Raw genomic sequence first — 7,642 nt, 5'->3', positions numbered from 1 at the left:
TGCCCAGCCAAGGGATTAGACAAAAGAAAACAGTGTAATTTACGCCGATTACAAACCGTTTCATTTGACAATCCAACAAAGCTTCACGCTATCGAACCAGAATCCTTCTCAGAGGAATGTAGAATTTGTGGGTAAAAAGCAGATCTGTATCATATGGTGTGGGCCTGCCAGGCTGCCTAGTCACTATAACAGTCAATATGAGAAGGATGGGAGGCAGCCATGTCTGTCTAGCTTGGACCTAGAGGACCAGCGAGAACGGCGGCCTTAGCCAACGAAATCCAGACTAAAGACATGATCAACCTTCCCACCTCCCCCTCCCTTTTTTCTATCAATAAAACGTTTTCGTCATCATCATTATATTGTAACTGCACTTGGCTCTATAGTACCTTTTCCCCAAATCACGGCTAATGCTTTATACTGATGCTCTGGGGATGATGTCTACTAACGATAGGTACGTTTATTGGAGGAAAAGTTACGTTATCGTTTTACAGAAACGCATAATGTACCGACCTAGTGTATAGCTTTCTTCCTTCGCATGCTAGCTTTCACAGAGCTTGAAGAAGACGAAGCTGAAGCAAGGCAAAAGAGGTCAACGTAAGCTCTCGTCCTGATTTTGATAGTGAGTGCAGTTTTTCGCTCAATTTCGACTGCAGTGCTGTATGATACCAAGAGAAATCATGGACTTAATCGATTTTAGACGGAACAACCTCGCGGCCTCTTTTGTGGCGTTTATTTTGAAGGCATAATTGTAATCAAAGCTACCATAATACCCTACCCCACTCCGCTCAATGTTTCGTAGAATCAACCTCATTTTCATTAGATTCTTTTCTACCAGGTACTAAAACATGCAGAGAGGAATTATTTCTGTACTATATACTGACATGGCCAGGAGAACCGAGTATAAAACATTTGAGCCGGCAAATATAGTATTATTATATAGGCTTAAGTCTTTCTCATTGTCTCGCCGCTGCCCGCTACAGCATTTATCGATGGCCACCTGCGGCTTGCAACACAATCAGATCTACGTGTGCCTGGTAAGGGCAGATGGCATTTTTTAGGCCAGGTCGAATGTAATATCCAAACCGTTTATATCAACACAAATTTGTGCACTTAAAATACTTGACGAAGGCTGCGATAATATTTGCTGCGATCACTTAATAACGAACTACGGCTGCCTACTACACCTTTTATTTCGAATTTTTTTGTACGTCACGAGGATGCAATGATGGTATTGTGTGCTTTACTTACGCTTGTGTTTCGTGTCCAGGAAAGAACCTCGGCCAAAAGTAGTCGCCAGGTGAACTCCAGCCGGAGGCGCTCGCTCAACAGTTGTGCAGGTTGGCCAACATGACCGGACAACCGTTAGTACAATATAGTCTTCTTCTCTTAATAGAGTGCTCTGAAGGGCTTCATAGGATCATATAAGTCACACTTCGATTGCTCCCTCCCTTCTTAATTGCATTATTTAGTTTGATAAAACAGCGGACTAAAATTATTAAACAACTTAGTTGTCTCAAGCAACATTTTAAGGCGCGCACTTACTCTTCTTGTACAATACAATGATCACGCACCTGTGTTGTTTGCTGAATATAATGAATTTAAAATTCGCTTGCAACAGAATCGTCAGTGCATTGACATTTTCACATAGAATGATGGTATAGTTAATCAATCTAAAACAATAATTAAGATATATAGAGAAAAATGAGCATGATAGCTACTACCACCCCGTTTCAAAGGGGACGCTCCTATATTCCATCCATCCATCCACATCCGACACTCCTACCACGGCCGCTCAGTGCGCCTACATTGAGCGGCCGTGCTCCTACCATAGCCGCGTACGACGCAAAAGAACTGAAAAACAAACCCGAAAACCTGCTTACACAAAATGATTGACATGCGATCCGTTGGCGCGTTCCTCGTGTGGATTGCACAAACATCCCTCATCAACTAGCTGAAGCAAATCCGATCAAGAAAACACCATTTCCGTTTGTTATGCAGAGATGCATTCTGTGGGAGGTAGAAACGGTAGCGTATTTGCTGCGACCATTCATTCTTGCCATTTTTTTCTAAATACCCTATTGTAGTTTGTACGAGGCGAGTTCTTCTGGCTTGTTCAGACGGAAGTCTTTGCAGCACAGACAGCATCAACTGCGACCTTCATCTCTAGAGTGACTTCTCTAAACAAAAAGACGTGTCATAACCAACACTTGCCTTGAAAGCATAACATACCTCCATTTTACTACGCGAGAACACATATAAGAGAACTTACCAAGGCACTTTGTTGGGCGAGCTGGTACACATTCATTATTAATTTAAACAGCGCGAACAAGAAGACAAAGGACAAGATAAAAGGAAGCCACAGTACAAGCGCTTGTACTGTGGCTTCCTTTTATCTTGTCCTTTGTCTTCTTGTTCGCGCTGTTTAAATTAATAATGAACATAAGAGAACAACTTGAATACCTCAATCCGCATCGTAGTACATATGCGAAGTAAAACAAAAATACTGGCGGTGGATAAACGTGCACGTTATGCCAGGTTATGCAAGCAAAAGCAGTGTTAGACATGGACGTTAGACGTTGATCGTTTATTCCTTTGGAGACGGACCGATGGCCAGTAAAGTAGTTGTCTGCCGTTTTGACACTGGTTACACAGTAGCGAGACGCCAGAGACTGCCTTTGGAAGACCAAAGCTATTGCCGTCCCTCATTGGATCGTTTCCCTTCCTCCTCCATGGCGCGTCTGCCTGGCGAGTACGCACGCTTCGGCTTATATTCTGCTGCACGGCTAAGGAGGTGTTGGCCCGGCGCACCTGGGCCGGCTCAGCTGGTTGCCATAACTAAGGCGTATGCGCAGTTCAGACCTTGGCCGACCACGGCGAAAATCACGGAGTTAGGCTTTCCCTTCACAAAAGCACGTTCCTTCGATGCTGCATAAGAAGAGAGTGGTGGGCTCCCACTGATGGTAACGTGCTAACTGTCTACCATTGTCTGTGCTTCTCACCCTGGGAAAACGCAGGGACTTAATAATTGCCATTCCGTACACTCGTTTCATAGGCCAAAGGAAGCTACCGTGGCCACGGGAGAGGCGACAGCCAGGGAGACCGCAAAGAAGGTGCAGGACATGGCCGACGACGTCCTGCAGATGTCTACCATGTCCGTCGTGTCGCGCTCAAAGTAAGCTATCAGAGCAGTCAAGGTATTACATCTCCTAAACACTCCTGATATAGGTTGTCCCTGCATCATACTACAAAATTTCACAAAGATTTAACAATCTCCTGCCTACAGAGTTACACGAGCGACTACTTTTCAAGAAACGTTACTGCCGGCATGTTCAACCTATATATTGCTACCGAATGATAAACACGAGAAATTTTAATGGCGTTAAGAACACAGTACGAGAGCTGATGTCTTCAGTAAGCTAGCACGTTATGTTCTTATCACAACAACATGCAATAAGGGTGTTCTTGTGAGATGGACAAAAAGTTCAGTCGAAGTCCTGCGTTTTTCGCTGTGTATTGCTGTCTGAAAATGCTATCAAGGAGATCGGTAATATTTATTGTTGGGCTCTTGGGTCTGAGCTTCGCAGAAGGGTCACCCAGGTGTCTCTTGTTAAAATTTTAGCCCTGCCTGCTGATTTCGCACGTTCCCATATTATATGATCTAGTGATCCCCTTTCCCTAAATGAGTAACTGATTTCCAGACATATATATGGTTGACCCGAACTGGATTTGGGTGTGTATTCGTCTGTAGCAATTTCTCCACGCTATTGCTTCTTCTTTTCCTTGCATTGGGTCTAGTGGTGGTAGGACCCTCCTGCTTACTCTATAGTGCGTTGTTATTTCGCTGCAAGTTGTCAGATCATCTTGTTTGTCTTGCTACGGTGGGACTCCTCCGAATCCTCCAGCCCGGTGTGTCAGATCTCGGGGTAGTTTGTGTGCAGCCTCTTTCTCGGGCACGCCTGCGTGGGCTGGCGTCTCTAAACAAAGGGTACGTCTCTTTCTATTCGTTTTTAATCGAGGATTCTACCCGGGGTCGTCGCTATGGCTCCTGCAGTGAGACCCGGACTGCACTTTTGCTGTCACTGAGTATGTATATAGACACTCTAATGTGGTTCCACATAACCCTTACAAAAATGCATGTAGGGTTTCTATAGAAATTCGAAAGCGTTGTGTCAATACACGCTGTTGAAAGTCTGTTGATAATCGGCAACATCTTGGATGATGCAGTGTTGACCTCTTGTTGAGCGCTTATGAAATAGTGGCCCATGTGTTTCTTAAGAGCGCTTTTGGAATTCGCGCAACTGAAATTCTGTTGATTTCAGGCTCAAATGCTTCAGAAACTCTGCAAGTGACGCTTTTTGATTTTCTGCTACCTTTCCACTCCTGAACAACAGAAAATAGTACACGACCATCGGTTTGCCAGGAGCAGACACGGGGTGATTTTCATTAATGCAAAAGTAGTACAGTACATCTCCTAGCTGCGATAAGTCACCACATTCTATGTTCTGCCCGACCAATCAACAATCCTGTCTGATCAGTGCTGGTTAATGATAAGCATAGTGAGGCATAAAAGAACAAAACAGATCTTGATCTTTTAAGCCCCATTATACTTACTCACTCATTAACCTACACTAAACTGACTAAATTGTTGATTGATCGAGCAGAACATAGAATGTGTTGACTGACCGCAGCAAGGATATGTGCTGTTCTACTTTTGCATTAATGTAAACCACCTCGTGCCTGCTCCCGGCTAACCGTTGATCACGCAGCATTTTCTGTTAATCCGCAGCGGAAAGGGAACACAGAATAAAAAATGCGCGTTAATGAGAAAGAAAAAATATGCATCTTTGGTGAACCCATAACATGAGCTGGGCTGTTTATTTGCTTTATTTCAATTCATATGCAAGGTATGACGCCAGGCTATTCTTTGCGTAAAACGCTGATACGTCCGGGAACTCCTCGCATGTGATGCTGAAATAAACAATATAAATCATAATTAAGTTGCGGTATATACTAACTTAAAAATAGAGGAAAGGCATTTGTGCGCTGCTCCACGTCATAGCTCAAGAAATTTCTTGTCTAAAATGAGTTGTCACTGTCTTTCACTGCTTAGACGGCATCGACCGCCGCTTCCACAGCTCGGCAGCACTGCCACATCGTTCATTTCTCCCTGATAAACAATATATGCTGCCGTCAAAGATCCTATTGTGAATATAAATAGCAAAGTGCAAGTCACAAGCATTACTACCCAGAAAACTTGAAGCAGAATTACCAACTATAGGCACCAAAATGAGTGGAAACAAAAACAAACACTGCAAAAATGGTGGAGCTGCACAGATTCAATAATCCACAATGTGTGACAGAGGCATATTATGATCTCGATAATGTGTCCGTCTCAGCGCGAGTAGCGTATCGAAAGAGTACAGCACTGTGCCGAACAATCCGTCAAAAACGGTCACCTTGTAAAAGAAAGAAAATGTCGCCATCCCAACTGGCGTTCCATCGGCCCCAGCGTCCGCGTTAGAGACAAGCCTGGTTCTCTCTCTCTCCCTCCTTTTTTTCCGACGAGGCTGGCTTGCCTGCTAGAAATATTTACATGCTCGCTTCCCCTTGTAGCACACACTGTACAAGACTGGCACAAACACGAATAGGAAAAAGTAAAACTCTCACCAAAGTGCAGACGCTCCCTCCGCCCGTGCCGGCTTTTCGCCCAGAATCCAAAACGCCTGCGACTGTTGAACTTCTTAAACACGTCCTCCTTGCGCAGAAGCTGCCACCCAAGAGCGGATTCCTCCGAAGACTTAAATGCGTACGTTCGCGCTCAAATTTGAACAAAACGATCTTCGTGATAATCACCAGCGAAAAACCTACATACGGTGCTTCGCTCACAGTGCAAGATGCGACCACGGTGGCGGGAAAACGCCAACTGAACTGGCACATCGCCGCACTCAGCGTACCCGCGTCCGCGTGCAAAGAAAACAGGGCGCGGAAGAACAGCTTCGGTGAAAAGGGGGAGCCGCCGCCCCCGCTGCGCGAGCTATGCTGCAGCCAAGGTCATCTCCGTGAAGACAAACCACGGAGAAGGCAGAGAGCAGAGACCCAGAGGGAGCAACCCCTCCCCCCCTCCCCCTTTTTCCCCCCAGCCGACAGGAAGTAACTCTCGACCCTCCGGACATGCTGGCGCCGTTCGCGGCACGGGGGAAAGATGGGTGTGGACAGTAGCAAGGCAGTGGCCGAATGCTTCTTTGAAAAGACGAGTCGCGGATAGAAGACGCGTGTAATCCTATTTTTTTTTCTTTTTATTTCATACGCGAATGTTTTTGCTATGCGTGTTAACTCTATAGTATGCGTGGGATCAAACCGTCATTATTAGAACCCCTCAATGTTTAAAGTGACTTCATTTTAGCATGGTGTCCACTTTAAGAAAGGAAGGAAAAGAAAAAAATAACAGTTAAATTCTACAAAGACATACAGGATTCCAATACAGACTGCACCTCATTTTGCGGCAAAAGCTACGGGCAAAAATACCTAGGCTTGGGCAGAATGTCAGACCCTGAAGCATATATATAGTGAACTTTGCAACTGGTTTAAAAAAGCTTTGTCCTGCCCTACATGGTAGGTTCAATCTAGGATCCTGTTTGTTAGTATGATGACTCACTGAACTTGTTTTATGATAAATATAAAATATGTCCTACCAGTAAAGTTACCTTCTGCGACATACAGAAGCTGATTCATTACGGATTCTGACTGACATTCAACGATGTATTTGCATTATTAGTGGAGGCTTTGCCATCATGAAGTTTTTAGGGCATATTTTCACTGTGTTGCGAAGCTTGAGCTAAGTGTGCACCGTTAATATGTACTTTTATATAACATGAACGAGCACGCAACTGCATGCTGCTCTTATATCTCCCTTTGCAGAATGTGGCCAATAGTTGATTACAAGTGAGACCAAAAATTCATAACGAAATTGTCACATCATGTTCTTATCATTTGTGCCTAAAACTACTTAAAAACATGGGTCAGCTTGAACAGTACACGCTAATTGTTCGTGAACGTTGAAAACTGACAACAAAAAGCACATAGAAAAAATAGCACAAAAAGTCTATTGGGTAGAACACAATGAAAATTCTGTGGGCCCTGTAAAGATTGCACTCAGCTGGGATTGAATGTCTATCGAAATTCAATAAATTCAAAAGGCGGTCAATAGTCCAACAATAGAGTTTCAAAACTCATTTTTGTAAGGGAAGTGTTAAAGAAGTTCAGCTAAGTGGAACTTCAACTTATATAAGTGGAAATGCCGCTAATAGCCGAAACTCATATGTGTAACCAGACTGAGAATGTGCAGACGCCGCTCCCTTTCAACTTCATCAAAACAGGCCACCGCGATCTTGCTCGAACCCAGACATTCAAGTCATCGGACGAGTCCTAACTACTTAACCCCTGCGAGAGGTCAGTTTCATTGTTCGTTTCCAGTTTAGAGTATGATCTCTACTCTTAGCGCTACGAAGGTAACGTGGTGCCACAAATTTGACCTTGACCGAAAAGACACCGTAGTGGAGAGCACCGGAAATTTCGACCAACTGCGCTCAAGGTCATACACTTGCGCATTTAACCTTGAGCCGAGAGACGCCATCGTGGAGTG

General features: G+C 44.4%; 1 long non-coding RNA gene across 1 annotated transcript; it reads right to left on the bottom strand.

Annotated features, from left to right (window-relative positions):
• Positions 1-4,843: 4,843 nt before the first annotated feature.
• On the bottom strand, positions 4,844-6,188 carry LOC146172855 (uncharacterized). Its single transcript, XR_014702395.1, has 2 exons — positions 5,457-6,188; positions 4,844-4,968 (listed from the first exon to the last, which is right to left on the bottom strand). It is a non-coding gene; the product is annotated as an uncharacterized LOC146172855 (long non-coding RNA).
• Between the last annotated feature and the right edge of the window lie 1,454 nt (positions 6,189-7,642).

This window comes from Amblyomma maculatum, chromosome 11 (assembly GCF_055883805.1).
Source record: "Amblyomma maculatum isolate TAMU_Amacu chromosome 11, ASM5588380v1, whole genome shotgun sequence".
Taxonomy (NCBI): domain Eukaryota; kingdom Metazoa; phylum Arthropoda; class Arachnida; order Ixodida; family Ixodidae; genus Amblyomma; species Amblyomma maculatum.
The sequence above is the reverse complement of the archived record's forward strand: the minus strand, read 5'-3'. Positions and strand labels throughout refer to the sequence as shown.